This window comes from Haliotis asinina, chromosome 3 (assembly GCF_037392515.1).
Source record: "Haliotis asinina isolate JCU_RB_2024 chromosome 3, JCU_Hal_asi_v2, whole genome shotgun sequence".
Taxonomy (NCBI): Eukaryota; Metazoa; Mollusca; class Gastropoda; order Lepetellida; family Haliotidae; genus Haliotis; species Haliotis asinina.
Genome location: NC_090282.1, coordinates 73,306,144 through 73,325,384, shown reverse-complemented (window position 1 = coordinate 73,325,384; position 19,241 = coordinate 73,306,144). Strand labels below are relative to the sequence as shown.

Genomic DNA, 19,241 nt, shown 5'->3' with positions numbered 1-19,241 from the left:
TCTTTGATATTTCAAAATATCCAACCACCCTCCGTGTTGTCTGCCCCTGGTACGTGAACTGCCGATAACCAAAATATCCAACCATTCTCCGAGTTGTCTGCCCCAGGTACGTGAACTGCCGATAACCAAAATATCCAACCATTCTCAGTGTTGTCTGCCCCGGGTACGTGAACTGCCGATAACCAAAATATCCAACCATTCTCCGAGTTGTCTGCCCCAGGTACGTGAACTGCTGATAACCAAAATATCCAACCATTCTCCGAGTTGTCTGCCCCAGGTACGTGAACTGCTGATAACCAAAATATCCAACCATTCTCCGAGTTGTCTGCCCCAGGTACGTGAACTGCTGATAACCAAAATATCCAACCATTCTCAGTGTTGTCTGCCCCAGGTACGTGAACTGCCGATAACCAAAATATCCAACCATTCTCAGTGTTGTCTGCCCCGGATACGTGAACTGCTGATAACCAAAATATCCAACCATTCTCCGAGTTGTCTGCCCCAGGTACGTGAACTGCTGATAACCAAAATATCCAACCCATTCTCAGTGTTGTCTGCCCCGGGTACGTGAACTGCCGATAACCAAACATTCCGAACCTTGCACCAGATCCACATGTCTCTAGTAAAGTCCTTGCATTTAGATTTAATGCCGTTCATTTAATCAACGTAAGATAAATTAACACGGGAGAATAACGCATCGGTTTTCTGGGTTACTTTTTCAATTTAAAAGATATTTCCAGGCACCTTGCATGTTCTCAGGATGTCACCTTGTGGTATGGGTATTATTTGCAGTATTTTTCAACTCCCAAATCCACCACTGTTCTGCACGACTAAACCCTAAAGCTCGTCCAATCCCCTTACACGCGATCATAACGGGAGAAGTTGCCGCTCAGCCAGTTGCAGACGGGTTGAGCTACCGTTCTGACCCGAGTATCATTGTGCGGGGTTCACCTTTTCAGTTACATTTGGCAAATATATCAGTGAGAATAGAACAATGATGTAAACAAAGCGATGATATGCGAATGTCCACCAAAGAAGCTGTATACGAGGGCTGGTAAAAAAGTTCTAGGCATCATAACTTCTAGACTGGTGGCAAAAACTAATCATAGGAGTGTACTTAGAAGGGATCTTCGTCAGCATTTCTACTTATTTTACTCAAATAGATCAACTATTTCGAAGAAGCACACTGACCATTTAACTACTGTTTGGCTGCTCGCATTAAATGTGCATGACCATTCGACAAGGTCCAGTCGACCCATTACAATGAACACAAGTGGAACGGTTGTTACATAGTCGTGTTTACGCTAGGAGCGTGATAGCTTGGCCACTGGGTACATGGGTGATACCCAGACTACTACAACGTTGCCGGTAAAGTCCTCAACCCAGGGTTGAACCTGGCATGTGCTAAACTGTAAACTCGGTCCAGTCAATACGGTATCGACACATGCAGCTCCTCTCAATAGACACAAACAAGGTGTTTACGCCTGGAGCAATGTAAATGGACAAAACCACTCGGTCAGAAGGTTGTGGCCGGGGTCTTAAGAAATGCAGCATAAATACACCAGGTTCTCAGTGACCAAAGCAGACTTGTCTCGGCGACTCTTTGAGTCATAGAACGCCTCAGTTCTCAGTCCTACCTAGACTGGTTGGATCTAGGTAGGTCTTGTATATAGTTATGCCTTTGTAATTGTACCAATGATGTCTTGGACCTGTTGATTAAAAATCTTCGTCATTGGAACAAGCTTGTGACTCCTGTTGTGCCGGCCTACATCTGGGACTCGTGCGAACACTTGAGGTTATTCTGTTACACGGTTGTGAATTTAGATGCGCTTTCATTGCTGGAGTAACGCTCAGGTAGACACATTTGTCACGGGTGGTTAAGTAGATTCCAGCCAGTATCGTTCCGGTCCATGCCGATAACGTCGTTCAAGGTGATCACAAATACGACAGTTTATGCGATTGTGACAGGCCAATGTTCAGATCCTATACCTCCGGTTTTAATGCGATGTCAGAATGGTTTTGTGGCCTTGAAACCGTGGTCGTATGTCGTATAATTATGTTTTACATGTTCTCAACAGTAGAGAGGCGACTAACGGATCGGGTGATCAGGTTCGCTGTTGGTTGACACATGTCATCGTATCCCAACGGCATAGATCGTTACTCATGTTGTTCACTGGATTGTCTGGTCCATACTCGAATATTTACCGCGGGCAGCAGGAATATTGCTGAGTGCAGCGTTAAAAACAACACAAAGCTAGCAACAGTGATCCCTCCATCTGGCTGGCACGTTCCTTAAATGCAACCTCAATGAAAGACGACGTCTTTAAGCGGAATTGTCTTCTAACTCTTGGTCATCTCAATGAAGCAGTTTGTAGAAATTCATAACAGCCAGTAAATAACTAATACAATCCGTTGTAAACCAGTACCGGTAATGAAACAAACGATGGCAGAATCAGGATGTATCTGTTGTGTACATTATATGATGGTTAGGACATTCGAATCATCATCGATAAAACATACATGTATAACCCCCATCATTGCACTCTTATTCTGAGGAAGACAAAATGTCAGTTGAGGGCAATACTTGAAGGAATAATAGTCTCGCTGTTCTAGGGCCGTATGATTTCACCTTGAGCTCAGCAATGTCTCGAATGTGAAAAAGTGTTCTACGCATAGAGGATGGGAACTTCAAAAGCGATCAACGAGTGACGCACATTTTGCCCATAAGTGAAAGGGTCTTTTAACAGTAGTGGGTCTAGTATACTTTTCACCTTATGTAATGTTTCTATACAATAACATGCGTTAATATGTTTTCACGTACAAGTCTGCATCCGTGTCTATTAAATATGAAACAATGCAAGGTTTGTTCATATGAAGCGAGCCACAACCTTCAGCTAACACAGAGACCATTCACCTATATAATTTTATTGTGCCTGACTACACTTCTTTCTGGAGTAGATATCTATAAGATATGACTAAGAATAGGTACACAACCTCAATAAATGATAAATGGCCTAGTGAACTAGTGCCTGTTGGTCTCAAAGTTGGTCCTAACCAACCATTTGGTTCAAACATTCAAATACAAGTTTGTAAAACATGTTGTATGAATGTGTTTGCTGCATTCCAGTTAGCGGTCGGGCGTTCATGTAGTGAACCACATGTGGCAACACATCACAATACTGTTGACCGCACTACTAGTTACAATGCACAACGGACCTCAGGCGGAACTCATTCGTGATTTCTGCGATAGAAGTACATCGACTGAAGAATATTCAGTAATGTGTAACATGCATGTTTCTTTGCTTGTCGTTCCATACAATAATCGAATATTTCATTATTTCCAATATAAGCTCACGGAATGGACCATGGACAATACTAGGGCTGAGGAGGTCCAAATTTTCTCCCCTGGGACCCCTCCTCCATTACTCTACCCTACCGGCATATGTTAATTCCTGACATCAAATTTGGAAGAAAGGGCAATATATTCTGAAGCTCGGAGGCTAGAATTTTTAGTTTATTCAATATCTGAACCAGTACATTCAAAACAGGTGACTGTAAAATATGTTTAAGCCTTCAAAGACAATAAAACAGTTAAATCTAAAAGGAGGAAACAAAGTCACAGGAAAAAATAAAAAGTCACGAATAAAAAGTCACAATTATACGAAAAGGTATGCTGGTGATATAATTTCATACTAGTGGGCTGTAAAATGTCTCAATTGTTATAACAGCCTGTTTCTGACATGAAAACATAATTAATGAGGAAACTGGGGCGTGAAACCAAGAGTGTTAGTCACTTTGTTAATTGTGTAAGGAGAACTGTCTACTATGAAAACACTGAGGTTGAGTCTTGCTGCTAATCTTGATGAGATTAGATCTGTTATGACTGGATGACTATTAAGATGAAGTGTGTATAATTCTGTCTTCTTCTCCAACTAACGCGAGAAGGAAGAAACGTGGTATAAGTACATGTGTGTATGTACAAACCAGAATGAGTGAGTGAGTTTAGTTTTACGCCGCACTCAGCAATATTACAGCTATATGGCGGCGGTCTGTAAATAATCGAGTCTGGACCAGACAATCCAGTGATCAACAACATGATCTGCACAGTTGGGAACCGATGACGTATGTCAACCAAGTCAGCGAGTCTGACCACCCGATCCCGTTAGTCGCCTCTTACGACAAGCAGAGTCACCTTTTATGGCAAGCATGGGTTGCTGAAGGCCAATTCTACCCTGGGACCTTCACGGGTCACAGAAACCAGAAACCAACGTAAAACCCCAAAATTGATTGATCGATTGATCCATGTCATTTCACTTTTGCATCATGGATTTTATTCAGAGCAACAAAGTGAAAGGTGATCATTGCACTGATAACATTTGTAAAGGTTGGAACAAGTTCCACAGCTTGGTTGCCCACAGCTACCCTTCTGTGTGGAGGGTTGTAGAATGGTTCTAGAAAGAACAGACTACCATGATTGCTCAAGACGCTGTAGGCAAACCCCTCAAGAAGAAGGTAAAGACGAAATACATCAGACTGCATCTTCATAACTTGTGCAGGGACCGAGTCAACACGTGTAAATCAATCTCAGAGTTCCTGTATGAGCCTGGATGGAACTTTCGCTGCATCAAAGAACTTTGATTGATCCTCTGTGACAAAGATTGCTACTCTGTAATTTTGTGATTTAACAAAAAAAAAACACCTGATTGATCCTGGGATTTATGGTCATAATCAAACATCTTACACAGACAATAAACTGTTATTGTGACTTTTTGTCCGTGACCATTTCTTCTTGTGTCTTTCTTGCCGATAACCTCATTATTCAAGTAAGAGACCCCAGCAGGTGTCTCAGCTGATTCAAATTTTAGACTGTTTTAATGATTGATCAGGACATGCGGTTAAATTGTGGCTCGAGAAACGCTTACAATTTCACACAGCAATATAACAATGATATACTAGTAATTCATTTATATCTGCATCAGTTTTCCATGATATCGTGCCAAGTGCTCACCCCGACTAAGGAAATGGTATTATTGAAACTAATACCCCACCCCTAATGGATTTATTTATCAACTTACTTCTGGTTGAATTAACAGAAGGTCGGTGTAGTATTGCCCAATGTAATACGTTGTCCCACTAGCATTATACTACCCAATCACGGGAGATGTAAACACAGAGCCGAAGTTTGGTTGCTGAAGTGATTTTCAAAACAAAATCAACGTGTCCAGCTCACTGTTTCATTTTGACATTTGCAGAGATGAATTAGGTAAGTTTGATTTCACCTGCAATAATCTGCATAACAATAATTTCCATGCAAGTTTTCACGTCTTCGGCGTTCTTGATGGGTACATCGCATTCCACTCCACCTGACCACCGTGCGACAGGTTGCACTACGTGCGCTAGTGCATTCCTCTTAATATCGAAAATGATGTAATCGTGTTCGGTATCGTGAGAAAATTAAGCGAGGTATGTAAACATCTCACATATATCCATTCAGACCAGTTTATCCGGATGTACGTGTTGGGTATCTACACCAAGCCCAAGGTTTCTGTCGGTGATTGGAAAAAACGAACTGAACCAGCTATTAGTAGTATTACCGAACAGTTTTCTTACCGAACATTTTTATTATAAAATCACAGATTGTGACAGTTACGTCTCTCTAATTTGAGAGTGGAATTTCCTTTTCCAGCAAAACTGTTGTCTGGAAACCATATAAAATCATCCGGTTATCTAACGTCGAAAATATAAACCAATCATGCAGGATAACGGATAGAGGAACGAAGTGGCATTGTTTCTGGCTCGTAATGGAAACAGGAAAATTTCCACCAGTAGGGATGTGTTCCCGTACTATTTGGGCATACACATACTTTTAGGTATAAGTTAACCATTTTTGTTGGGTTCAAATCCCTGAGGGGTGTCTAGAGTAGAGCGGTGTTGGGTATTACCGAACAAGCGCTATTACCCAACAAAATCCATTTTTGTATTGTTTACTCAATTTGCTGATCACTTCAGCAATTTTCATGTGCAAGCATTGTAATGGGAACGTCCTCTACCGGAAAAACAAGTGTCTGCTCCTTAAATATATTTCAAAAGACGCTGAGAAAAAAACTCTCGAAAAGACAAGCAATTGGCATCACATCCTTAAACATGGGTATATTGTCGATGAGATGGCTAAGCCAACAAGTCTTGATGAAAACTGGGATGCCCCATTCTAAATATAGCACCATGTCTATTTAAGTGCATTACGCCGTTCCAAACCATAATGCAAAGCTTTGTTAGCCCTATATATGGACTGTACTGTCTGATCAACACTAAGCCTTTATTGTGCAACCCTGTGGTCCTTTACCAAACAAGCGCCATTGACATCAGCAATTTTCGCTGCTCAACCATATGCCTAAGGCCTTTTGTTGATAATAGAAAAACAGTTTTAAATTGCTCCATCTGGTTTATAAAGTGCCAAGACAAACACAAAACAAGATATATATACCTGTCTCCATTCTGTAGTCGTAGGTGTTAGAACTGAACTTCTTCCGTTTACATTAATAATCGTTAACTTTGGAAACATGCCCTGCTGACAAAAACACCATGATCGTTCATAAAGGAATCTGTTTTACTGTACAAGCTACTGCATTCTCCCAAGCCAAATATTTAAAAATCAGACAATAAATCCAAACAATAGTGCGGGGAACAACTTACTTTTACATCAGGAACATGTTTGTTGAAGCATATCGATAAACCTTATAGGAATATCAAGGATTCCCAAGGGAGAGTGATTTCCTTCCTCATTCAGCACAATAATCCATAAGTAACTGACGGGCACCTTGCATGTCATTTAAATATTTTTACCTTCGTCCCTGTTGAAATGCGTAATTCCATTACTTTCCATGGCCAGTTAATTTTGTCTCACATAAAGTTTGTCCACATATCATAAAATACATGCACGTTAATCATGCTTTTACAGGTCCAGTAAATCATTTTTCCTGCATTCTCATCTTCCGTATGTCTCATGTGTTTTGTATTCAGACGTGAAATAATAGAAAGTGTCATTGACGTTGTGTGCAGTAATGCCCATAAGTGATCATGGTGCTCTGCATTCAAAACAGTTCAGTTTATCCATAATATACATTTACTGAAATAATGTTTAAATAAGAAAGTGACCAGACAGATAACAACTCAGTAAAAATAAAGATCATTACATAAAGATAGTATGATCTATATTTGAAATATCTGATAAATAGATTCATACTGGCACAAATTTGTACAGAGACCTTGTTCAGGAATACCTGTTTGATACCTGGCAGTTACATGATTTACAAGCGAATGTAAGAACTGTTTTTTCAACAAAACATCGATCAAGTGATCATGTTAAAAATTTCACCTAATTTCCTGTAGATTTTTTTTTTGCTTATTTTTCGAATAGTGAATATCAGGGCCCCGTTTCACCAAATTCTCGTAAGCCTAACTTTTCTCGTAGCATTTGCACCTCCTATGTTACAGTATGCCAGGTACAAATGCTACGAGAAAACTTACGACATCTTAGGCTTACGAGAGTTTTATGAAATGGGCCCCTGTTTGATACCTGGCAGTTATATGATTTACAAGCAAATGTAAGAACTGTATTTTCAACAACACATCAATCAAGTGATCTTGTTCACGGAAATTTCATGGAATTTCCTGTAGATTTTTTTTCTGCTTATTTTTCGAATTGTGAATGCTTACCTTCAAACTGCTGCATTTTGAATGAAAATGAAGGAATATTTCTCCTGTGTTTGGGCCTACCATATATCAATTCACTTAACTGGTATCGTTAAATTATACGTAAATGGAATCACATGTGCTTTTTCTGTTAAGATGCAACCTGTTACCTAGCTTAACTGACTATATTTCCTAAAGCACTCATTATGGTCCGATTTATAGTTTGTAGTGCTTCCATATTGCTCTTTCACATACTAGTCTGTTTCACGTTTCGGTATAGTATATTGATCAATGCCAATCAAGAAATTTTCAGTCAGATGGTTAAGATCAATACTGAAAGGATTTTTATCTGTCCATAACTGGTGACCCAGCAGTTAGTCCCTACAATCCCCAGCAGGTGGCCTAACTTTGGTTGGGGTGGCTATAACCAGTGTCTTTCAAAGTTGTAGATGGCGCTGTCATGTCTAGAATCGTTCCTGACAACTTATTTTCCATAGAGAACAAGAAAGCCTTCCGCTGTATGCACAAATGAAAGAGTTGCTATCTGGTATGTAGTTGCACAGCACCACACCTGACAAATACATTTGACACCACGTGAAGTGTGTTTGATCCATGCCCATATGCGTATATGGCGTAAATATACAGTTATAAATTATTTCATATGATGTATTCATTACAATATTTGAATGGTACATATGTGACATGTTTTACCTGCATGTTACCAGGAGAATTTTATCATAATTAACTGGATGTTGAAATTACACATCAAACAATGAGATATCTGACCTTGTTCGATACGACATGTATTCTTTAATACATGTATAACACATGAGTTATATTTACACTTTTGCACTATACTGTTATAGGACGTGTACCAGGTATGTCAGTAGACACTTTTGAATATTAAGGTAAGACCACACCACTACAAACCATAAGTCATTTTTTCACTTTTCATTCTTCCTAAAATTACAGTATAATGACATTAATTCGGAACAAACTCTTCCTGAAATTGCAAGAAATCCTCATGAAGTCCTTTTACCCATAGTGTCGAGTGAACCTTGCTGCATGTTTCAATTATTGGTTGGTTGGTTTGATGTTCAATGCCGCTCTCAACATTATTCAAGCTATATATTGGAACAGACTAAATTATACAAATTTTGTAAAACTTCGGAGATCAGAGTACATAACATGAATGAAATGACCGCTCTTGAGCTTAAACACTCTTCATGGAGGAGGTCAGTCTGACGAATAGCCCGGAATAGCCCGACACAAGTGTTCGGAATAGCTCGACGACACTGTTCGGCAGAGCCGACAAGAGTGCTAAAAATGACAGTTAGATTGAGTCAAATATTTGGGGGAAACAGGTTTACTAAGAGGGATTAACTTGTCTTCACACGTGTATATGATGCATAATGAATAGTTCGTTGTGTGTGTTAATTATTGTTATGTGTGATGAAACAGGGTAGGAATTAGGCTTAATGTGTTGTTAGCTGTTTGGTAATATCCGACATCGCTCTATGTTTTTTGAAATATCACACATAACCAACAGACGTTTTGCACTAATGGAATCTTGAAAATTTTAGTAACAAATGCATGGAAACAGTTCGTAAGTATGTCAAAAAAACGACAATTCAGCAAACTAATAACACTTTGTCCATCACAAAAAATTTATAGCACATCATTCATTTGAATAGCACATGTCAGTGTCAAATACCTATCAGCAGCTTATTTGCTGGATGTGATTTACTCATCTTTGTGTGTGGACATAATACGTGCAACATATGCCATGTCTGGCATTACACTTTCTCAAGTAAGTACAGATGTATAGTCTATGAACCTATCTTTTAGGACACCTCTTTTGTCAAATATTTTCCAAATGACACCAACAGACCATATTTCCTTAACGTATATCTTAATGATCCCCGTTAATACAATGAGAAAAATAGTTCTGACTTTGTTGGTCACTTGAGGATAAAGCTATTTAAGTAACTATCATTAAAATTTCTGTTCGGATGTCAAGAGACGAATGTATTCGCAGTAAACATAACAGCTTACAGGCAGTTTACGTGCATGATGTTGGGTGACACTATTGTGTAATCTTGTTCACATGTCTGTACCAAAGGAACATCTCAAAGGCATTAAAGAATAATAACGTTTATGTTAGTCACTGTCAGACAATCCTGCTTCAAAATCAGAGCTAACAGTGATAAGTGTCGTCATTAGAGTCGATCGATAAGATGGGTTGGATCATTAAGATACACATTGATGGCATGTGGTCAGTTGGTGTTATCTGGAAGATATTTGACAAAAGGAACATCCCCAAAATAGGGTTTACAGACTATAACTTGGCACGGCCCAAATGGCCTATGATCGAAAGACACTATCCCATTAGAAAGTGTTCAAAAGCAGCAGATTTTATATTTGGGGTTACACTTTCTCAGAAAAGATCCATTAGTGCAAATAAATGCAGTTGCCAGATTTTTCCTTCAAATTTTCTGTTATCATTTGTAGTATTCATCACACAAAGACTCTGAGGGAAATGAACTAGTTTACTGTTGATTTTTTGGCTACAGGAAACTTTCCTGGAGCTTACCACCAAAGCCTCATTCACTCACTATATTAGTTCAGTAATGACCTGCCCTCTGGGCATTGGTAACCATATCTATTCCTTCCTCATTCAGCACAACAATCCATGTTATTCTTTCAGTATTCCACCCAACAGGTTTCTATCACTAAATCAACCAACATATTTTTATCGATGCATTCATGCTTTGGGGCTGGTGTATTTCCTAATTCCTCAGTATCACATAGTTTGTGGAGTGACTCAGGTGAGCAAAGTCGGGTCGTGTTTGCAAGCATAAGAATTCACCAATTTACATGTTTAAGTTGTTAGTCTCTCAGAAAGAGTCACAACAGCACACTTCCTGTTGAGGCACAGTACAGTCTGAAAAGCTGAAAAAGGGATTGTTTGATGTACTTGTTACAGTTTTCTTTGCTTCAGGAGAAGAAATGGTAAGAGTCAAAAGTTTATGTATTTTCCAAACCATTTTCTCTTTTGATTGATTAGAGACAGTGGCTTTTTGATTGCTTGCGAAGGTTTTCCTGCAATGGTTAGCAGAAAACTCGAATTAAGTTATAGCCTTTATCATGTTATTTGTCTTATTTTGTTGGCGCTAACTAATGTTCTTGTTAGCACACGGCATGTGCTATAAATAGAATGATATCCTTAATTCTTAAGCCTGTTTTTACGCTATTTTCATGTGTAAAATTACTGACTCAATCATATGATATCATTGTAACAGTATTGTCCAGAACATGGAAAATATTGAAACGTGTCTTCTTTAAATATTCATTATAAGTAAGAATCAGCCATTCAGTATTATACACTGAGGAGAGTGACTATATCAGAAACATTTCTCTAAAAATGGAATTAACGCAGACTGTTTTCTATGTAATGCTTCCATGATAATGCACATGCTGACCATTTTTAAATGTATATGCAGATCTCTCTTGCATTTTAAATGTTAATCAAATAATTATAGTATTCCCAGAAATTATTGAGAATCATGTTGCGTCATGTAACTCATTACGTTTATTAACGTCTGGCGTTTTACTTACATAAACATGTTAAAACATCATCCTTTTACAGTCTCAGTCTTGTTTTAGTACTTTGTTAGACCTCCTCACTCAGCAATGCATGCCTGAATACGCCTAGGCACACTACCCATCAAAGTTTGTAGGTAATCGTGTGACAGGGTATCCCAATATTGGACCACCTCGGCCTTCATATCTTCAATATTTCTCAGTCCCTTTTGGTTTATTCTGTCCTTCATGACTCCCCACACATTCTCAATTGGGTTTAGGTCTGGGCTGTAACTGGGCCAGTCTAAAACTTGAACATTTTCGCCCGACAACCACTGTTTTGTGTAGCGCGCAGTGTGTTTTGGGTCATTATCATGCTGGAAAATCCAATCATCTTCATACAATGTTTGTGCTGTCGGAAGAAGGTGACCATTTAGAATGTCAACGTATCTTTCTTTTGTCAAGTTTCCCGTGAAAACACACAATGGCGTCACTCCGTGAGCCGATATGCCACCCCACATGTGAAACTCGCTGGTAGATAGGTTTGACAGTATCTTTGGTCCAAATTTTCACACAATTAGGGAAAAGCCAAACAAAACTTTTATCCGAAAAGAAAACATTATCCCAATCTTGATTTTCATGAGCCCGACACCAGTTTAAACGTTTTTCCTTTTGTGCATCTTTCATCAACGGCGAGGGAATTCCACGTTTTTTCACCCAATTAAGTCTCTGTAATTCCTGCCTAACTGTTTCATTGCATACCTGAGGACTTCCTCTGCTAATCATTTCATTTCTGATGTTCTCAACACTTTTCAATTTGCCCCTACTCACAATCTGCCCAAGTCTTCAGCGATCCACAACACTGAATTTCCTAGGCCGACCTGCCCCTGCTTTGTGCTCTATCCCGGTTCCTGTTTGAATTTTCTTCAAAGTTCTGTATACTGTAGACAGAGGAATACCATGTCTACAAGCTAACACTTTAGCATCAGCCTTACCCCTTTCAAAATCATCTAGAATGAGCTTTCTTTTCTCTCTTGCTGTAAATTCGGCCATGTCAACACAGGAAGCCGTCTGCTCAGACAAGGGAGATAACTATTGACATAATGAGCTGCCTTCTAAGCCTTCAAGAGTTGTCTCCCTTATTTAGTATGCTTAGTGCATAGTGAAAGCCCTTTTTCCAATCTTAGCATCATTAGAAAAAAACAAAGATTTTCTCAATTTCTGGGAACACTGTATGTAACTATACAAATACAGACACAGCATGTCCTTGAATGTGGCTTGGTGTCTCAGTGGCTTTCCTACCGTTTCTTCCTACCACCTTTTAGCCAACAGACACAGAATACATTTAGACATTTGTATATATTTCTTAAGGACTTTTGGAAGATGTCTACCGGTGGTAAATGTTGGCTTGTACACAATATCAGTGAAAGAAATGACTTTTTAAGATTGAGAACCACTTGAATTTCCAAAGTTTGAAACATGCCATTCATATATTATTCATATACAATTTTTGAAGCATAGCAAAAACAGGTTTATGCTATATATTTCAATAGCTTAAGTTTGTTACAGTTAACAATGACTGGAATTTTATCACAGCCTGCTTGTCATGCAAACAGTGTTTCTGATTTCATTTCTGTGTCAAAAGCATGGTAAATGCTGTCATATATGTATACTTGATGTGATTGTCATGCAGTCAAGAACATTTATCTGTAAGTTCTAAAGTTATTTATTCAACACCTGTTGCCTGTGAATGTTTCTACCACTCACTGAGGATGTTATTTCATATTTTGAATATCACCCATAAATGTGGCTTGGAAGCATTAGGGGAAGTTCTGGGAACACCTGTGCCAAATCAGCTATTGTTAGCTTTTCTATAATCCAGTAGTTTTGAATGGAATTGTTATTGTATTGCCTGGCTATCGAGGCAGACTGATGACCATCTGAGTTCAATATGTGGGCTGCTGCTGCTTTTCTCGCTGTCCACCACACAATGATTGGTAACATGACGTTGGAATGGGTCAATATAATGTCCTTGATCTCAGCAGCTTCGAACACCTGCTTGTTCAAAATAAGAAAAATGCAGTTATTCTTAAGCACGATGAGCAGCACGGAACAATGTACATAAGTTACCACCTGTCCTCTCAACATGTCTTTAAAAGAGGGGCAATATTGTGCCTAAGTGGTTAAAGCATTCACCCATCATGCCAAGGACCTGAGTTTGATTCCATACATGGAATGTACAAATTACTACAATGTGTGAAATCCATTTCTGGTGTCTCGTACTGTGATACTGCTGGGATATTGCTAAAACTTAATAACTAAAAGCGGTACAAAACATTGCATACTCATGACTTGAAAAGACTGCTTCATGTTCCAAAACTGCATCAGCCAGCTTTGGGGAAACAATTTCTTTGTTCTCTTATGGGTCAATAAAAGTAAGTTTTGTTTTAGAACCCATTTGTCACAGTGGAACTGTAATCAGTAGCTAGAGTGGCCAGCTGAGTGTAGAAGTAATATTGACAGTTTGTGTCCACACATTTTACAAAGGGTATGGTAGGACCTTTTTTCCTGACTTTTGAAATTATGATTGGAATCTCAGATAGAGTAGGGTGATGAGGTAGCACAGTGGCTGGAACAATTGCTTGTCACTACAAAGAGCAGGGTTTCATTCCCCTCATGGGTATAATGTGTGAAGCCCATTTTTGGTGTCCCCTGACCATGGTACTGCTGGACTATTGCCAAATGCAGCATAAAACTAAATTAACTCACACTAACGCTGTTACTGTAAGTAAGAGTGAATTGCTTTGAGTGTGACATTAACAGTGCTATTTAATTCAGATAATGCCTGGGTAACAAAGTGTTATTCATTGTCCAAACTTGAACTAAGTATATTTTATTTTGATGCAATATGAAAAGGACCAAGGAGCATTCTACATATTTGAGGATTATTGGAAAATGGAAAATGTGTTGTCTTTCTTAATTCAGTAATGTTAATCAATTTTTAGAAGCATCTGTTCTTGATCTGAGTAATGGTTAAGTAAATTATGACCTACATCATATGTATCAGCATCAAGGATTTTTCAATACCACATCTTGCCTCTCCCAGTCTACTTATGGTGTGTCAGATGCAGTCATTATTATTCTAAGGGAACTCCTTATTAGGACTGTAAATGTTTATTTCTTAGATTTTTGGAGAGAGGTAGGCTTGCTGTCAGTGATGTTCAGACAGTAAAGCTCAAAAGTACTAGTCCCACTGTGTCCATTGCACACAAGATGTAGGAACTGGCATGCTTGACAGTGCTTCATTATATTTCTTCATTCCCTTAGATAATAAAACTGTGAAATGAGTGAGTGAGTTTACTTTTATGCCGTGCTCAGCAATGTTCCAGCTATATGGCATCAGTATGTAAGTATTTGAGTCTGGACCAGACAATCCAGTAATCAACTGCATGGGCATGATCTGTGCAACTGGGAACCGATGACATGTGTCAACCAAGTCAGCAAGCCTGATCACCCGATCACGTTAGTCACCTCTTATGACAAGCATAGTTGCCTTTAATGGCGAGCATGGGTTGCTGAATGCCTATTCTACCCTGGACTTTCTCGGGTCAAACTGTAAAATGAAAGAGTATTACTTGAATTATTTCACTTTGGGTCTGTGACCTTCTGCTGTAATATCTATCTGTATTGTTTGTTGACTGATTGTATCTTACATATGTAGCAAAAATGTTCACGAATGGTTTTCTTGCTATTTGTCATTGACGTTAGTGAAATGGAACAGTCTGAAACTAGTGAAAGGAAAAACTTACATATCATTTTTTCATCTCGCCCACTGCTGTAATTTCTATTTAAGTTCCTGCAGGTCTATATGCCCTGACAGCTAGTGCTAATGAACCAGTGTCACACTTACTTAAAAATAAATCAACATGAGCTGCTCCGATGTTACTGGCTTCTTCAAAAGGTTGTATTTTGCTAAATGATCAATCAACGAAAAAATGGGGAAATAATTACGATTTTTTCAATGGTTTTCAGAATTGGCAAACTTGAAACACGTTTACAATCAAGTGATATAGACAAGGCATTGTCTAAATTGAAATTGGCACACCTGAAACACAATTACAGTGCCTATGGGAAACAATATTTCTTTTTATTTCAAGCCTGAATGAATATTTGCTGTTATAAATAACAGCAAAATTCTTGGGACCTTTGAAGTAAATCTATGGACCTCCTAAATCTTTTAAGCTCTGAATGTGACAGCCGTAGATCCTTTTCTTTCCTGCTTTAATTTCCAATGTTGGTGTGCAATGGATGACTGATTGTATGAATACTGTAACACTGTCCTGTAACACTGCATTGAAGTGATTGTAACTGTCCATAATCAATTATGGAACAAAATGTAATTATATTTCAGAATTTTATTAATATATTCTAGGTTGCCTTTGATGCAAATAATGATTTGCTATCAATATGTAAGTGTTACTTATTTTCCTAAGTCCAGTCATGCTACAAAAGTGTCATGGTATGTTAAAACAGTCTCTCAGTCTTGAATTCATTAAAACAGAATTATCATTATTACTTATGACTGATGCAGTGATCAGTAAGAAACAACTTTGTGAATGGGCTAATGCTGTCAGACTGCTCTGCACATCTGACTAGGATTGATTGGGGAAAAATATTAATGATGTGTTCTAATGATGATATGTAATCTGGAATGTTTATATCAAATGGATCTTGCAATACATCGATTCTAGAATCTGTAGGTGAGTGACCTGCAACAGCTGATTATTGCATCTGAATTGGCCTGGATATTTTCCAACCTACAGAGACGTGCAACTTGACACAATGTCCATAGACTGACATGTTATTTAAGGCAAAATAAATATTTTTTAAAAATTTGATTTGAAAATTGTGAGGAATCATCATATCGACAATCACATAATTTCTGTTATCTTTGCCCTTGCTTATTTATCGCATGACAACAATTTAATCAACATATGTACTGTGCTCTGAACTCATTTAACATTGCGGCCTATGGGATTGTGCATTGTGTAACTATACGTAAGCTGATAAATGTGATGTTATTAGTTACGAGGGGATGTCAATAAGTTTTGAGCCTTGAGCATTTTCCATACCCAGGTGTCACAGCCTATGGTATGACATTGAACCTTGGGGTGTACCTGATGTGATATATAAGTTTTGGTATCCTACTCTCAGAAGTTATTAAACAGCTCACATTGACTGAAAGAGACCCCCCTCACGGCAGTGAAAATGAATAAAATTGAGTATAGAGCAGTAATTAAGTTTTTAGTTCTTGAAGGAAACTCGGCGAAGAACATTGAAGAAAGGCTTTTAGCAGTTTATGGGAAGTCTTCCCCTTCATCTGCTACCATCAAACGATGAGTCAATGAATTTAAGCATGGTAGAGAGAGTCTTGAACATGACCCCCATCCAGGTCGCCCAACAACAAGCACTAGACGGGAAAACATTGACAGAGTGCATAGACTTGTGCTGGAAAATCGTCCAATCACACTCCACGAGTTAGAGGAGACCACAGGCATTTCACACGGATCCATTGAGACAATTCTTCATGAACATCTGGTCATGTCTAAGGTGTGCGCAAGATGGGTGCCAAGAATGCTTACAGATGAAATGAAGCAAACAAGGGTCACCATAAGCAACTCCATGCTAACCAGATACAACAAGAATCCAGAAGATTTTCACTTTAGGCTAGTAACCTGTGATGAAACCTGGATCCACCACTATGATCCTGAGAGTAAACAAAAATCCATGCAATGGAAACATGTCACTTCTCCCAGGACCAAAAAGTTCAAAGCCTTCAGATCATAGCAGAAGGTAATGGCGACAGTCTTCTGGGATAGCAAAGGCGTCATCCACATAGATTACTTACCAAAAGGAAGAACAATGAATGGGGAATATTACGCTAACTTGTTGAGGCAAGTGCGACAGTCAATCAAGGAGAAGCGCCGGGGCAAGATCAGACGTGGTATTCTTCTACATCAAGACAATGCTCCAGTACACACCTCTAGCGTTGCAGCCACTGCTGTCCAGGAATGCGGGTACGAAATCTTGCCGCATCCCCCTACTCTCCAGACCTGGCACCAAGTGATTACCATCTGTTCCCAAATCTCAAGAAACGCTTGCGTGGTCTTAGATTTCAGGATGATAATGAGCTTATTGCTGCTACTGAGGCTTGGTTTAAGGACCAAAATGGCGCCTTCTACAGAGATGGCATCAGCGCCTGGCAGAAAAGATGGAACAAGTGTCTTGACTCACAAGGGCACTATGTTGAAAAATAAATGTGGTTTATACCAATATTTTGTGTTTTTCTATGCAAAGCTCAAAACTTATTGACATCCCCTCGTATATAGTTGTCAGAAAAATAAACTGAAATTATATTTGCAGAGCAAAGGTCCATCCTATACTCAATTCATGAAATTTTTTATGCTACACTGACATAACAAGTAAGTCTATGGCCAGGACTTCAAGTGTGTCAATACTTTTTACACAACTGTATACCATGGAAATTCTGGTATATAATCTTGTTTAGTTAGTGGAACTCAGTCAGCAGAATGATTGGACCACATAAAAATAGCCCTTATGTGGGAGATGCTTTTGAAGTTATATCAGACTGGGCATCATTTTCTTTACTTTTTTCTTGGCATCCAAATTTTTTTATAAAAAGTGTGAAAAAAAGTTTCAAATTCCACAATATTTTTTCTCCTTGCAAGACAAGAGGAACAGTTGTGTATAGTGACATCTTATTTTTATAAAGTTGTTAATAGATCCATGTACCAAAGATTCAAATGTTTATTTTTTGAGTTTACAATCTGCAGTATACCAGGTATATGATGGCAGTCTCTAAGCAGGGCCAGGGCCAGGGCCAGACAAACCAGTGATTAAATCGATAAGCGTGGATCTACACGCTTGGGGTATCGTAAAGTGCATCAAACACCTTTTCAAGCCTGACCACATTTAGTCTCCTCCTATGACACGTTTGGGTTGCTGAAGACAAATTCTAATGTGGATCTGTGTGGGTCTAAAATTAGAATGTTTCAGATGTGTCAATCAATCTGACTCATATCTGTATGTGCTATTTCCTTTGGAGATAGAATTGAACTCTTTCACATGTCAAGTGTTTAGTTTGGGCTTGTGTTATGTGGCCTTCACTATCAAGATTTATATTGGATTGCAACAATGAGTAATATAAGCTGTGACCTCTTCTGGCCTTCAGCATGTGACTGAGTTTGCAATGTGCCTTATCATAGACATGGGAGTCTGTCACAGTCCCTGAACCACATTATTTTCCTTACTGCCAGGCCCTCTCTGCAATGCTTAAGACTTCAATGAAGCAAGTCTGGATATCCCCAGGGTCTGTGTCCTTGGTCTCCCTGGGGCTCCTTTTCAGTTTATGTTGGTTAGTTTGTTACTATAAAAATTTATATATATTCAGTGACTAAGCATTATGCTACAGACATGGCCAAGCGCTCTGTATCCACCACAGTGTAATATGCATAAATACTTGTCATATCCTCTGGGACAGTTACCCAAACACGCTTTCTGTGTTTTGATCGATTGATAATACTGAGGGAACAAAGGGTGTTGAAATGTGTTCTGAAGTTCTGTTGTGCAAGTGTTACCCCCAGAGTCCATAAAAGATAAAAACCATGTGGTCTTTTTCAAGTGGTATGGATATGAGTAAGTTTCTGACCCATGAAGATCCGTAACCCACATGACTAATGGGATCAGATGGTGAGACTGACACAAGAGTCAATGTTCATGCTATTTGTCACTGCATTATCTGGTCCAGCCTTGAGTATTTACAGGCAAGCACTATAGCTTGGACTATTGTCTGGTGCACCATTAATCAATCAATCAATCACTCAGTTGCTGAATTAAACTTTTTAGATATCCATTGATCAAATGGTGATCAAATGATTTGATTTCAT

At 38.8% G+C, this 19,241-nt stretch overlaps 1 protein-coding gene across 2 annotated transcripts in view; it reads left to right on the top strand.

Annotated features, from left to right (window-relative positions):
• The first annotated feature begins 5,141 nt into the window (after positions 1-5,141).
• LOC137278428 (ceramide glucosyltransferase-like) overlaps positions 5,142-19,241 on the top strand; it is a 55,900-nt gene continuing 41,800 nt past the window's right edge. Inside the window, exon 1 of one of the 2 annotated variants that reach the window (XM_067810752.1) lies at positions 5,142-5,263. The gene's annotated coding sequence lies outside the window, so the exon portion shown is untranslated. The remainder of the gene's footprint in view (positions 5,264-19,241) is intronic. The other variant, XM_067810750.1, reaches the window with a different exon arrangement.